This window comes from Odocoileus virginianus, chromosome 6 (assembly GCF_023699985.2).
Source record: "Odocoileus virginianus isolate 20LAN1187 ecotype Illinois chromosome 6, Ovbor_1.2, whole genome shotgun sequence".
In the NCBI taxonomy this organism is placed as follows: domain Eukaryota; kingdom Metazoa; phylum Chordata; class Mammalia; order Artiodactyla; family Cervidae; genus Odocoileus; species Odocoileus virginianus.
In genome coordinates, this window is record NC_069679.1 from 28,122,900 (window position 1) to 28,136,916 (window position 14,017).

The 14,017-nt window shown below is 39.8% G+C and overlaps 1 pseudogene; it reads left to right on the forward strand.

The window, feature by feature from the left end:
- Positions 1-4,814: 4,814 nt before the first annotated feature.
- LOC110146091 (microcephalin-like) lies at positions 4,815-6,853 on the forward strand (annotated as a pseudogene).
- The last annotated feature ends 7,164 nt before the right edge of the window (positions 6,854-14,017 follow it).

Here is a 14,017-nt window from a genome sequence, read left to right on the forward strand (position 1 = left end):
AAGCTAAAAAAGCTTTTTAAAAACTTAAGGTGTAAGAGAGTCAAAGAAATGACATGTCTTTCCCAAGGACTGATCGAAAAGCCAATGGATGAAAAAGAGAAAGAATTCACAAATCTAATTTTGCTTCATATCTTCTCTGTGAGGAAAATAATGTTATAACTGGTAAGGATAGAACAAATATTTGAAGGAGGAATCTAAAGGCCTAAGAAAGTAAAGATATTGTAAGAGGATGCCTACTTGTTTTCAAGTGAGTTAAGTCTCCAAAATGACCTTGAGAGGACTAAGAACTAAATTGCTGTTGGTGTCTTGATGTCTTAGTTCACTAGTGCTAGTTGTTCTTGAGCCAGGAGGACTGACTGGATAAGTTAAAGTGGAGGTATTACTGCAGAATAAAAATAGAATAGGTTTTATTTTGATCTAAGGTTAGATAGTTAGTAGATGTAGTCAGAAGCATCAAACAAAAGACTGACAGGAAAAGAATGGAAGGAAGAGAGGCCAGGGAAGACATTTGACCTGGTAGTGTTAATGGTCATTGGTGCAAGGTATCGGTCCTGCAAACTACTGCATGTGTGATAGGTTTATTTTGTGATCTTGGAAGTTGGATGGTGAATGGGATAAGAAACTGACCTTGAAGATCATTAGTAGATGCTGCGATGTACTGAAAATTGTAGACCAGAAGAGAATTAGAAAACTCCTGAAATTGTCAAGGTTCAGTGAGATTAGGATATGAGAGTAATTGTGGGGCTGATTCAAACAATAATCTAGCATTGTTTTATAGGACTGTTCCTTCTTAACTCAGTGGCAACCTAAGATGGTAACGATAACCCTACATGCAAAACAGAAAAAGAGACACAGATGTATAGAACAGACTTTTGGACTCTGTGGGAGAAGGCGAGTGTGGGATGTTTCAAGAGAACAGCATCGAAACATATATATTATCTAGGGTGAAACAGATCACCAGCCCAGGTGGGATGAGTGAGACAAGTGCTCGGACCTGGTGCACTGGGAAGACCCAGAGGGATTGGGTGGAGAGGGAGGTGGGAGGGGGGATCGGGATGGGGAATACATGTAACTCCATGGCTAATTCATGTCAATGTATGACAAAAACCACTACAATATTGTAAAGTAATTAGCCTCCAACTAACAAAAATAAATGGAAAAAAATAAAAATAAAAAAATAAAAGTAAAAAAAAATTTCTCATAGTTTCTCAGTTTTATCAACCTTTAAAAGTTAGCACAGTTTAAGAACTATTGATATTTGAAATTTACCATTTTGCAGTGTTCATTGTTAAAATAAATAATTTCATAAACAAAAACTCTTTCAAAAACATTGGAAATCTCAAAGATCTTAAATAGAATTTCCATATCTCAAATGTAAGCAACTTCAGTCTAAAGACTATATTAGAAGAAAAAAAATTTGCAAAAATATTTCAGTGATATTGTTAAATAAAGACATCAAAGTGATGTCTTTCTTTCCCTGATTTCAGAAAGCCCTATGATATAAATTACTGGATTGTCATAATGAGTTTCAAATACAGCAACATGAGCTTGGATAATATAATTTCTCTAGCTCTTACTTTCCTTATCTTTACAGTGAGAGTTGTAGACTTGATGAATTCTGTCTTTCTCTGTCTCTCTCTGTGTATCTCTCTTTTTAGCCATCACATCCTGTTGTTTTCTTTGGTAGTTCAGAAACCAAGGTCGTATCAAAACGAATGAAATACAGATAAACTAAATAGGCAAAGAAAGTCTGTTGACCCTGTGGCATCTTAAAATCTGTTGCTGACAATCCAATTCCTGCAAATGAGGTGAGGCTGTGAGCCTACAAAGAATGTCAGATCACAAAGAGAGAAACTAGTGCCCAGTGAGAAAAAGGGTGAAGTTCAAAGAGAAGAGATCACATATATAACAGAAGATAAATGAGCCCGATTTATTTCAACTCTTACTAAGTTTAAGAGCTTATTATTTATTTCTTTTCTCTATGAACTACTGCCTTTTCCTTTGTCAGCTAATTTTAATATATAGTATTTTACTACTTGGGTCTTCAACTCCTAAGTTTAAATTAATGTATTGCTCTTTAAGGTCTGATATCTCCATTTCCTTTTCTTTTTTTCACTTTTGGCTCCAGCATCCTGGAAATGGTTCCAAGGGCATTTTGTCATCATCATTTAAGTCTAAGCTTTCTGAAATAATGATAATAACAAAAAATGCCAACTTCTTTCCAGACCAGAGCACAAGAGAACCTCCACTATACAGTGGGTCCAAGAGCTGTGAAGGCTTTAAGGTTTTACCTTGTTTCCAAACTCACAGGTTAGCCTGCACAGTTTTAGCAAAGCTAGCAAAAGGCACGGGTTTCCTGAGTCAGATACAAAGGACATCGTTACAGCACAGCTGTCATTGTGAACTTCGTGTTTGCCTCAGTTCCCCTTATCTCCCAGATCTCACAGCGGTTACATGGAGATGTGTGTAGATGGATGCTACATAGACAGTGGTTTGTATCAGAGCTGAGGAGTGTGAGTTTAGAAATCCTAATCTTTTGTAAGGAGCTATAAGCAAAAATGCCCAGACTTCATCCTAGATGGAGACCTCTATTTTATTGGACAGCATGTTTGCTATATAAGCATCCTTGTAAAGGTAGTCCAGAGCAAAAGCTGTCAGTGACTGCTCACAAGAAAAGCAGGAGACCATGGAGAATTGTCTTTCACCACCTAGTTTCAGAGAGTCACTGCACACTGAACAAAAGATAATAATGAGAGAGAAAATAAGATAAACGCTGGCCTTCAAGCTTTGTTTTAATATCTTTCCCAGCTTTTTTTCTATTTGTACTCCATTACTTATTTTATTTTCTTTAGAAAACATATGGTACAGAATATAAATTATACATATATGCATGTAATTTTAACTAAAATGGTCATATCTTCAACATTATATTCTGTGATAATTGCATAATGACTCAGTGAAAAAAAGAAAATAATATTTAGAGGATGACAGAGTCAAGCAAACAGTATTATAGTGCTTATTGTTTTATTCCATTTTAAGTTTGGAGCACAGGGTAAAAAATCTCAGCAGTAAAAAGTTTTGCTTTTTTTTAATTACATCTTTTACCCTTAATTTAAATTAAAAATTTTTCATACTAAACAGTTCCAAGTAGAAAACATTGTTTGTTTGCAGTTGTACAATTGGCCCTCTATATCTCTGAGTTCTGCCAACCTGGTTGACTCTTTGATTGAGCCAACCACAGATCAAAAGCATTCAGGAAAGAAAAAGAATTTCAGAAAGTTTCAAAAAGCCAAACTTGAATTTGCAATCCCCCTCCCAGCTTGCAGGCAACTATTTATATAGCATTTACATTACATTTACAACTATTTACATAGCATTTACATTGTATTAGGTATTATAAGTAATCTAGAAATGATATAAAGTGTACAGGAGGTTGTAGGAAGGTTATATGCAAGTACTACATCATTTTATATAAGAGACTTGAGTGTCCGGAGATTTTGGCCTAAGTCAAAACACTCTATCCCTGAAATAGAAATGTTAGTAATTTAAAACAATCATGTTTTTATCAACAATTTAATTTAATTTGCTCAAGACCATTGTAGTTCATTATATACGGGGAAGTGAACCATTCTGGAAATAATTGAATGTAGAAATCTTCACTTTGCCATATACCTAGACCAAATACCTAATCAGTCCATCTGGTGAGGCCCCGTATATACCACATATCTCTATTCCAAGCAGAAATTTCAAAAAACTTGTTTTTGATTTCGATAAGGGAAAGATATAGTCCTATTGAGGGAAGTTTTAGAACCTGTGGACACATGTAAACCAATTGGTTTTCAGTGCAATCTCAGAGACACAGGGAAAAAGATTTGGTGCCTGCATTTTAATACAAAAACATTTACCTAGAAACTTCATTTATGCTTAGAAAGCATCAGTAAAATAGAGTTTTCTTAGCTTTAATTATATTCCTTTCATTTGAAACTTTTGGCATTTATTTAGTGCTTCTTTGGGCCTCTGCATCTCTGGCAGCTTACAGACATTTCTCCTATTTGTATGGGGGCACAGTTACTTGAAAAAAGTGAGAAAAGTTTCCTTGCCACTCTTGGCCTCCCTCTTCTTCCATTCCTCCTTCATCAAGGACTGGACCCAGAACCTGGAATCAGTCCTCAAATAATCTGCCTCAGGTTTCTCTCTAGCCTTCTAATATGAGTGACATCATTTTTCCTGGAATAGTGATTTAACAACCAAAGTGATAACTGTCACCCTTTCCCATGAGCAGAAAGAGGAGGGGAAGCGGGAAGCTTCTCATTTTGTCCTCCCTGATGTCCTTGAGATTTGGCACAGTTCTGCCTTCAGTGGGGTTAGCTGTTGCTTTTTCATTCCTGCTGTCAAAATGGTTTAGGCCAGGAGTGCACAGGGTTTGTCTGTCCCCAGCTTCATTACATTTCAGGTTTTCTTCACTTGTTATTCTCTAGCTCTCCTGGCTCTTTTCATGATCAAACCTTGCCAAATGACTCCTAGTTCTCTGCCTTCCAAGTCTTTTTTTCCTAGTACCATGGGCAAAGCTTGCAGAAGAATCTTGTGCTTTGGGCACCTGAACGCTGAGTCTTTCTTCTTTTCCTATCCTGGGGAAAACTCTTTTAGTTTCATTATTTGAATACCTCCCCCGAAGTTCCCTTGGAGACCTGAGACCTCCTATCTCCCCACTGCTTCACCCCTGGTGATTTCTCAAATAGATCAAATATAAAACGGCCTATATTGGCCCTGCGCACGCGCGCTGCCACCACTGCGTCACGCTTGCGCGTCCCCGCTGCCCGTCATGGCTGCCCCCGGGAACCTCCGGGGCCCGGTCCTAAAAGATGTTGTGGCGTATGTTGAAGTGTGGTCAGCCAATGGGACAGTAAATTACTCCAAGATCTTTAGGAGTCAACTCGTGGATTTGGGGGCGAAGGTTTCAAAAACTTTTAACAAACAAGTAACTCATGTGGTGTTCAAAGACAGGTACCAGAGCACCTGGTAAAAAGCACAGAAGAGAGGTGTGAAGCTCGTCTCAGTGCTTTGGGTTGAAAAATTTTCTCATCTTTGGTTTTCAGAAGTTTAAGGGTCTGGATGTGGTGCCTTTAAATTTATTCTGTGAAGATTTTGCGCAAGTGTATGCAGCCCAAAGATTTTATTCCCAAGACACCAGAAAATGATAAAAGGCTTCAAAAGAAATTTGAGAAAATGGCTAAAGAGCTGCAGCAGCAGAAAACCACTCTGGGTAAGCCGAGAGACGCAGGGTGTCCTTGGTGCTCGCCTCTGCTTGTGGCCTCATCTGCCGGCTGACTCCTGCATCCGGGGCCCGTGGCTGAGGGGCACGGGTCACTGCAGGAACCTGACCACAGCCATCGCTGGGCCTCGCTGTTAAACTAATCATTTCACCAGGTACCAATGTTCCTGTCCTCTTATTTGAATCTAATGGCTCGTTGGTATACAGCCCGACCGGTAAGGTCTACAGGGGCCACCACAGTGCAATGAAGAAGAGGCTGCAGGAGATGAAGGAGAAACGGGAAAACCTTTCCCCCACTCTTCCCAGATGATTGAACAGCCTGATGATAACACTGTGAACTCTCTGTGTGAAGCATCTTTGAACCTTTCACATGATACTTTGTGTTCAGATAACTCTTCTGCCGGTGGTCGGCCCATGTCTGCTGACGATCCTTGTGGAGGCTCTGCAAGTGGGACCCGGGAGAGAAAATGGGGCGAGTTCATCACTGAGAGGGAAAGTGATCTGTGCGCTGCGTCGCCAGTGTTGCAGACAGGCCGTGGCAGCCCCTCAGCAGCTCCCCGTCCCCTGGGTCTCTGGACTCCTCCCAGATCCACCATCAGTCCTCCCAAGGCAGAGACCCCCCAGCAGAGCAGGGCTGCAGGTGGGGTTGTCACCCCCGTCTCGAAGCCATCGCGGCCGGCGGCCCAGGGGCTGTCTGACGGGAAGAGGCGTTTGTCTCCTGTGTCCTCTGCTACAAAAGGCCACCCCGAGGGCCGTGCAAAAGCCCTGGGCTCCTCCGTCAAGAGAAGGAAGACCTCGGAGAACTGGTCAGCCTCAGAGGAGGGGCAGAAGAGGAGGCGGTCCCTCCGGCAGTGCCCTGTAGCCTGCCTGCGGCTATGGGAGGCGGAGAGCGGCCTGTGCTCTGTGCGGAGGCCTGCTGTCAAGAGTCTGGCCCTCGAGGAGTCCTCGTAGGATGATTACTTTTCTCCTGACAATCTCAAGGAGAGGGTCTCGGAGGGGCTTCTTGGGGAGCAGCTGCCCTCCAGCCCCCCTCTGCTCCGAGGCCAGAGGAGCCTTTCCAAGACAGAGAGGACCAGCCTCCTGGACAGGGCTGACCTCCCCCTCATCGGCAGAGGCGCCAGACCCGCCGTCGGCACCTGCTCCACGGCGAAGCCCGTTCCCGGCCCCTGCCTGGAGAGGCCTGCGCTCTCCGGGGCAGACGCGGGGCTGGGCGGCGGGAGCTCGGGGGGCATGCCTGCTGCTGACGGGACCCCCGGGCCCTGTGCCCAGGCCGAGGCCCAGGGTGGGGGCGATGCCCGCCCCGCTGGGGGTGACGTTCTGCACGCCCCCAGCGGACTCGTCCCCCGGACGGGACCACAGGGAGACCCCAGCCCTCTGAAAGGAAGCAGGGAGGAGAGGAAAGAATGCACTGACACCCAGAGCATGCAGAAAGAAGGCCCTTCTCTCGAAACGACGGAGTCTGCTGAAGCGCACAGTGAGGGTGAACTGAACTCTGTAGGTGACTGTGCTGAGGAAGGATCCACGGAGAGGAAAGCGCCAGCCCAAGGAAGTAGAGAAAGTACGTGAGCCTCCTTTTACAGGTCTCTGTGCTCTGAGAGTGTGCAACAGGGCGTCCGTCAGCCACACCTAACACAGCTTTTTCATAAGCAAAATATTTCTTTTTTCCCTTTTTAAAAAAACTTTGAAGAACGTATATTTGATATTTACAATGGTAAATTCATTATTCCTGAGGAATAGACAGCCTACTGCCCTAAGGAGGTTCTAGGTTCCTTGCTTAAGCCTGTTGTTATGAATACATTTCTCTAAGTCCTATAGGTGCTGTCTTTTGTGAAGAATGGCCTAGAGAGGGTGTTTGTCCTGGTTTCACTGTAGCCTCTCACTGCAGCATCACTGAGCAAAGATGCACACTAGTGGAGAGCTTTTAAAATGATCTGTTTATAACAGGGAGGCTGTTTACTTTAAAAGGGAAATTAAGGCAGTGTAAATCATGCATCTGTTTATAACAGTGAAGCTGTTTATTTTAGAAGGGAAATTATGGCAGTGTAAATCATGCATTTTGTCAAGAAAAGACAAAAGCATAAATGTGAAAGTAAGTTATCAATATTTATTTTTTAAAAAGCTATCTGGTGTTAGTTCCGAAGAAATATTTTTTTAAAATACTTTAAGCAAGTAGTTCATTGTAATAGACCTTTTTAGACTTCTTTTTATTTGCTTTAAGTGTATAATTTAAATAGATTTATTCCTATCTAATTAAAACCATGGTAGCAGATTATGTCATTATAGCAAAAGTAACAACAGTAGAAAACCTTTTTGACTTTCTTATTATATGCACAAATAGGTTTCAGCAGTCAAAAGTGAAAAATCATGAACTTAAATCATCTCCACCTAAAGATTGGGTTAAAATTTCAGTGAGGCCAAGTTTATTCTTCATTATTTTGTTAAATCCTGATATCATCTTAACCTTCATCTTTTTTTTTTTCGCCCGTCTTAACCTTTTTAAAATGGAGAAGTCATAGGGATTGAAATGGACATAGTTGTATTGCGTAATTTTCCCTTGGGTTTAGACTCCTCAGAATTATCTCAGAGAATTTAGTCTGTGTATTATTAACGTGTTTATATCTGAGCTTTCTCATCTATATAAAACTTTATTAAATATTTATAAAATACATAAAATTTGACAACCTTAAAAAAAAAAAACGGCCTATATTGAGCATTGTCTTTTTGGGAAATTCCATCTTTGAGAATATACCAGGCACTGTTCTAGTTCTGCCATCCTCTTCAGCGCGGGGCAGTGAGTTGTGTTACCTGGTACCATATAGAGTGACTCATTTACCCATCCTCCCTTGGGGCATGAAGGATGAACAATCCATGCATCTCTCTGCCTCAGGTGTTCTGAATCCTTGTACAGGAGTAAGCCAGACATCTTCCTTCAGGCTAGGATCCCAGATACTTCATGTTTCCTTCTAAGCAGTAGTGCTAACAGGTAGACTAGAAAAAACACTCTAGTCTCTAACTGTGTAATTTATTACTCACCTTTGGCTTGTCCAAAGTTAGGAGAAGAAGAATCATCAATGGAATTTATAGAGCCTTTGCAAGAACTAGAAAAAGTAACCCTTTCCACTAAGCTGATGCAGGCCTGATGCAGCTGTATCCCTGATTCTCAGCCTGGCAGGTGGATTTCAGCTCCCACACGAGCACTTGGCTATGCATGCCTGGGCAAAGTCCAATTGAAGCTGTAAGACTATAGATACTCAGTTAATTTTGTGTCATATTATTACAGTAATGACATGATGTAATGTAATGGTAAGTTTATTTTAGAGGCAGAACTCATTTTAATAGTTTTACAAATGAGTCCAGTCTTTTATTTATGGAATCATTAAGAGTCTGAAGTAATCACCTAAATTTTTCAGTTGTACCTCATTGAATTTTATGAAGGAAATAATATGCTTTAGTATATTCACAAATTTGGGATTTATGAAGGTCTCAGGACATATCCTTGCATGAAAAAGGCTTACAGTATTTTCAAAGAATTTGGATGACTCTGTTCTTTTTATTTTATTGTAAGGCTACTTTGCATAATAATATAAGTTGTGTCTATTTTAATATGGCTTATGTGAGACATTGCATATCTTCTTTCTCTATATCAAAAACATTTAGAGAGACCTAATTTGTACATATATGAGGTTAAAGCAGTCGGAGAAGCAAAATCATGAAAAATTAAATATGCAGTTAAAAAGCAAAGTCATTAATATAGCAGACACTCTTGTGATAAAATGATGTTCTTACTTATTTTATACAAATATGACAAACCAACACACTATTCCTTACATCAGATAATTGTGCAACGAGGATAATAAATCATAGGGTGTTACAGGTATATGACTTCTGAATATTCTTGGAAAAATTTCCAAAATATGTCGGCCAACTAACGTAAAACCAAGCTCTTTACTGAAGAAATCTATCGATATACTTGATCATCAGTTTCAAGGAATTAGTGTATATTAAAAACAAAAATAAAGCAATTGACCTTGAGGGTATTTGGCCTCTTTAAACAGTATACATGGTAATAAATGAATAATTAGGGAATTTAGTGAAGTTGAGTTGTAAACTAATTTAGCTTTGAGCATCAACATCTGAATCACAACTATGGGAAGTGCCTTTTTAAATGAAGCACTTTTTGATAGTTTCAGCTGCCTTTGTAATTCATTATTCTTCACTCTCCATTTTTTTTTTAATGTTTAAAAGCATACTGCATGCTGGGATACCATAAAATTTCACTTTTAATTGGTCTATAATGGTAAGGGTCACATATCAATACCTGTAATATAAAAGCAGTATACCTTGGGAGCTTGGGTTTAATGTTTTACCAGCATAGCATGGGGTAACAGTTAATGTTTTTTATTTTAAATAAAGGATTGAAATTAACTGTTTTTCTAAAAAAATTAGTTAGACTCCGGGCTATGAATATATACTAATTGATGAAGTGAGAAAAAATGTTTTATTGTGATTAAGAGCTTGAGATGAAGCCAGCCCAAATTAGTTTTTAAGAGTAGTTTAGATATATGCATAGCAGTGATCAATAATGAGCAGTGATGTAGGAGGAGGCATTTTTCCTGTTCTGACCACTGTGTTGTAGCTGCCACTGTATTCTTAATAATGAGTATGTATTATTAGGGCTTCCCAGGTGGCTCAGAGGGTAAAATGTCTGTTTGCAATGCGGGAGACCTGGGTTTGATCCCTGGGTCGGGAAGATCCCCTAGAGAAGGAAATCGCAACTCACTCTAGTACTCTTGCCTGGAAAAATCCCATGGACAGAGAAGCCTGGTGGGCTGCAGTCCATGGAGTCACAAAGAGTCGGACACGACTGAGCGACTTCACTTCACTTCACTTCACATTATTAGCAGTGGGACACATGACATGGGAAAATGGAGGCAAAGGTTGTGATATTATAACTTCACTCTAAATATTAAAAGAAGATGTGAGGAAGCATCTGGGGCAATGGTATAAAAGGGCAAAACAATGGAAGAGAAATAAACTGAGATGGCTGGCAGCCTTGGGCTTGCAACAGTGTTTACCATTTCATTTTTATTTTCCTGGAGATGTATAGGATTGCTATTTGCTAGGAGAGGTATTAGTAGCAGGAATTTCTTGCAGTGATTCAAAGGTGAATAAATCTTTTCTTTCCTCTGAGTTATAGTTAGTGCTCTGACTTGTGAGAGGCTGTTGAAATACCTTCTCATCCATCTGCTTTATGGAAGAGATACGACTTTTAAAAATCAACTTTTAAGGTCTAATATCAGAGATGAGCAATTCTGGAGGCTTTATCTTTTTTGCTTCTAGAATGTAATCAAACCTATCTTAAGAATTCATCAAACCTTAGAAGAAATATTTCTGACAAATTGTCAATATTACTTAAAGCGAGAAGTGGTTATTGTTCCTTGGAAAGAATCTGGAACCTGCATATCAGGAGACATGGATAGTTTTGGGTATGCCTCTGGTTGGTGGATGATGGGCGAGTCATACAGTGCCTCTGAGTCACATTTTTTATAACCCCCAAAATATGTGATTGGCTATGTCCCTGGATTTAAAGGTGCTCTATGAGGCTCCAAGATTCTCAAGGGTGCTTCAGTGTCTGCTTTGGAGGCTGAGTGTTAGGGTTTTGGGTGGCTGCCCTCCACTAAGCCTGCTGCTAAACCGGGTTTTCAGTTTTTATCTGTGTTATATGTTAAGTAAGCTTCCCTGGTGGCTTAGTGGTAAAGGATCTTTCTGCCAGTGCAGGAGAAGGTGGCTCGATTCCTGGGTTGGGAAGATCCCCTGGAGAAGAAATGGCAATCCACTTCAGTATTATTGCCTGGAAAATCCCACGGACAGAGGAGCTTGGCAGGCTACAGACCATGAATTTACAATAGAGTCAGACATGACTTAGCGACTAAGCAACAACATATATTAAGTAATATTAGTTTTGAAAAAATGATAAACCAAAAAAGTTTGAAAACCACTGGACAAAGATTGAAAAGAAAATAAACTGAAAATTCCTGAAATTTTATTTGCCTGGTGAGAAAGGACTCTCTCTTTTAATTGTACAGCACATATCAGGTACTCCTTATGTATTCCTTATATGAATCTAATAGTTGTAATGTGCAAGTAGAAGGAAATGCAAAAACATAAGGCACCCTTTCTGTGTTATATGCCCAGGTTTCAATTCTGTATAGCTGATGATAGCCAGAAGTGAGGAGCAAAGTGGACTATGTTTGATGGGCAGCAGCTAATTTTATCAGACTTGTGCCTATAAATCAGAAATTCAGTGTAGGAACAAGCTTTATTATTATAAAGTCCAGGAAATCTGACAGAAAGACCAGACAATTTAGAACAGACTAGAAAAGAAACACTTTTAGCTTAATTAGAAAACATAGTCTAAGGAATAAGGTTAGTTTTCAGTTTCTTTCAAATAGGAGTGAATACTCTTTTCCTTTATGCAGTTTATAAACAAAGAAAACATTTTCTTGGCATAGGAATATCTCATCTTTGACCACTTATAGACAAAGAGAAGGTTTGCAATTTATTTCTGTATTAAATAATATGTGTGCATTACAAACAAGAGAGAAGCAGAAATAATCTTAGCAGATGCTTAAAGGTTTAAGATTAAAGACATGTAGATGTGATTCATGATGAGTGTTCTGTGCATCTGAATGCATATTCCCAAATCACAGCTAGAAAAATTTCAGAGTAAATTGACTTAACTTAGGGTAAATCAATAGTGGTCCCTGAACTGGAGGGGAATAGATGAGCAAGGAAAAAAATTTGTTGACAGGACTCCACTAAGGAAAATAGCTTCCAAGTAACTAATGAGATACTCTACTGCCTAGAGGAATTACCCAGCCTCTAGCAAGGCGAAGTCAGCTTTAGCTGGCAGGAGGTTTGTTTTAAAACTGAAATGAGAAAAAGGACCTGAGCTTATAAATGATGGGAAGATATATCATCAACAGGGAAAAAAGTCAGGAAATAGCAACTCACTTGTTTCCCTAACACATCTGAGGAGGAAGAAGGAGAGCAATTTAATGTACCCTGGTCAAGCAGTTACTTTCCTTTATCCTTACTAACAGGGCTTGTCAAGATGTCCTGGAAATTGGTTGAAAGTAAGTAATGAATCATGATAGACATTCCTGAAATGCTTTATTTCCATTCCCTCTGGCTCATTGTTTTTTGCTTGACTTTGATGGGAAGTTTATAGTCGTTTTCATTCTTCACAGAGTCATTCCCTGACTTGCCTGGTCATGAGGTTGAACAAACAATTAGGAGGAAGGAGATACAGCCTCTGCTTGTTCTCTCAGTCCTTTCAGTTTACCAGCAGCACTGAATCATGAATGAAAAATCTCTGGTTTTAAGCTTGACTCCCAGATTATCACTGTGACTCTGATATGATATTTATTGCTATATTTGATATAGCCACTACATTCTCCAGCTTTAATGAGCTCACTTCTGAACAGATAGTAAACAGGGTAAAAAAGAATAATTTGAGTTTCTCCCAAATAATCCTAATGTAGACAAATTTAATTTTTTGTTGCCTTTATTCTAATGGTTATTGGAAGGAAAAGATTGTTTTTCTGATCCAATTGGTTTACTTAACTTAGTTCTAATGAATAAGAGTACAATGCCACTTACTATAATATTGATGTCCCCTTTGCTTTAGTTCTTGTTTTAAAACTCAGAAAGTGACTTAGAATTGACTTAAGCACCACAGCCAAGTTCACTGAAAATTACTAAGATAGCACAATGACCAACATAACTGTTGAAGGAAAATGCTCAGGGTAGGCATTACCATTAATTATTAGCAAATTGTTTTGATTTTAGTGCTTTCCTCTCCCAGTAGATTGATCTGTCATAGGAAATATCATGGTTGTAATTTCAGGATTAGTCTTACTAAGACCTATTTAGATTAATAAATTCTTTATTTTCAATATTATTAATGTTTTGCAAGGCCCCTGGAGGGGAGCCATTATTATTAATGTTTTACTATTTATGAATCAATCAGGTTGTTGAAGGAACATATATGGATCTTTAAGGGCCTGATGAAATTGTGAGGGACCCAGAGGAGCAACAATCCAGATTTCAGTAGAAAAGAGAGCTGGTTGAGAAGCTGTTGGTTGTTGACTGCTGATGGCTTCCAGCAATATCATGAGAGAGATCTGGTGGGAGTGAGAACAGTGTTGTGGCAGTTATTGTATCATGGATTTTTAGGGACTTAATAATAGGACTAAATAATTTTATAGATAGAAAATTGCTTCTGATATGATTAATGTAAATCAAGACATAAAGTTCAGGTGAGTATAAACTCTGATTTGTCAAGGACTGTTCTCATTTATGGGCTTCCTCGGTGGCTCAGCAGTAAAGAGTCCATCTACAACACAGAAGACACAGGAGACCTGGATTTGTTCCCTGAGGGGTGGGGGTGGGGCGGGGGGCGGAAGATACCCTGGAGGAGGGCCCTGCAACCCACTCCAGTATTCTTGCCTGGTGAATCCCATGGACAGAGGGCCTGGTGGGCCACAGTCCACAGGGTTGCAAGGAGTATGACGCCACTGAGCATGCACGCAAGTCCTCATTTATGACTGTTGGCCCGGCTTAATTATTAGTAACCCCTGTAGTAAGCAAGCATCCTCTAAGATGGTACCTGATGATCTCTGTCTCCAAGTATTCATACTTTCAGTAATCTCCTATTACATTGCACCAGAGCTGGTCTGTCTG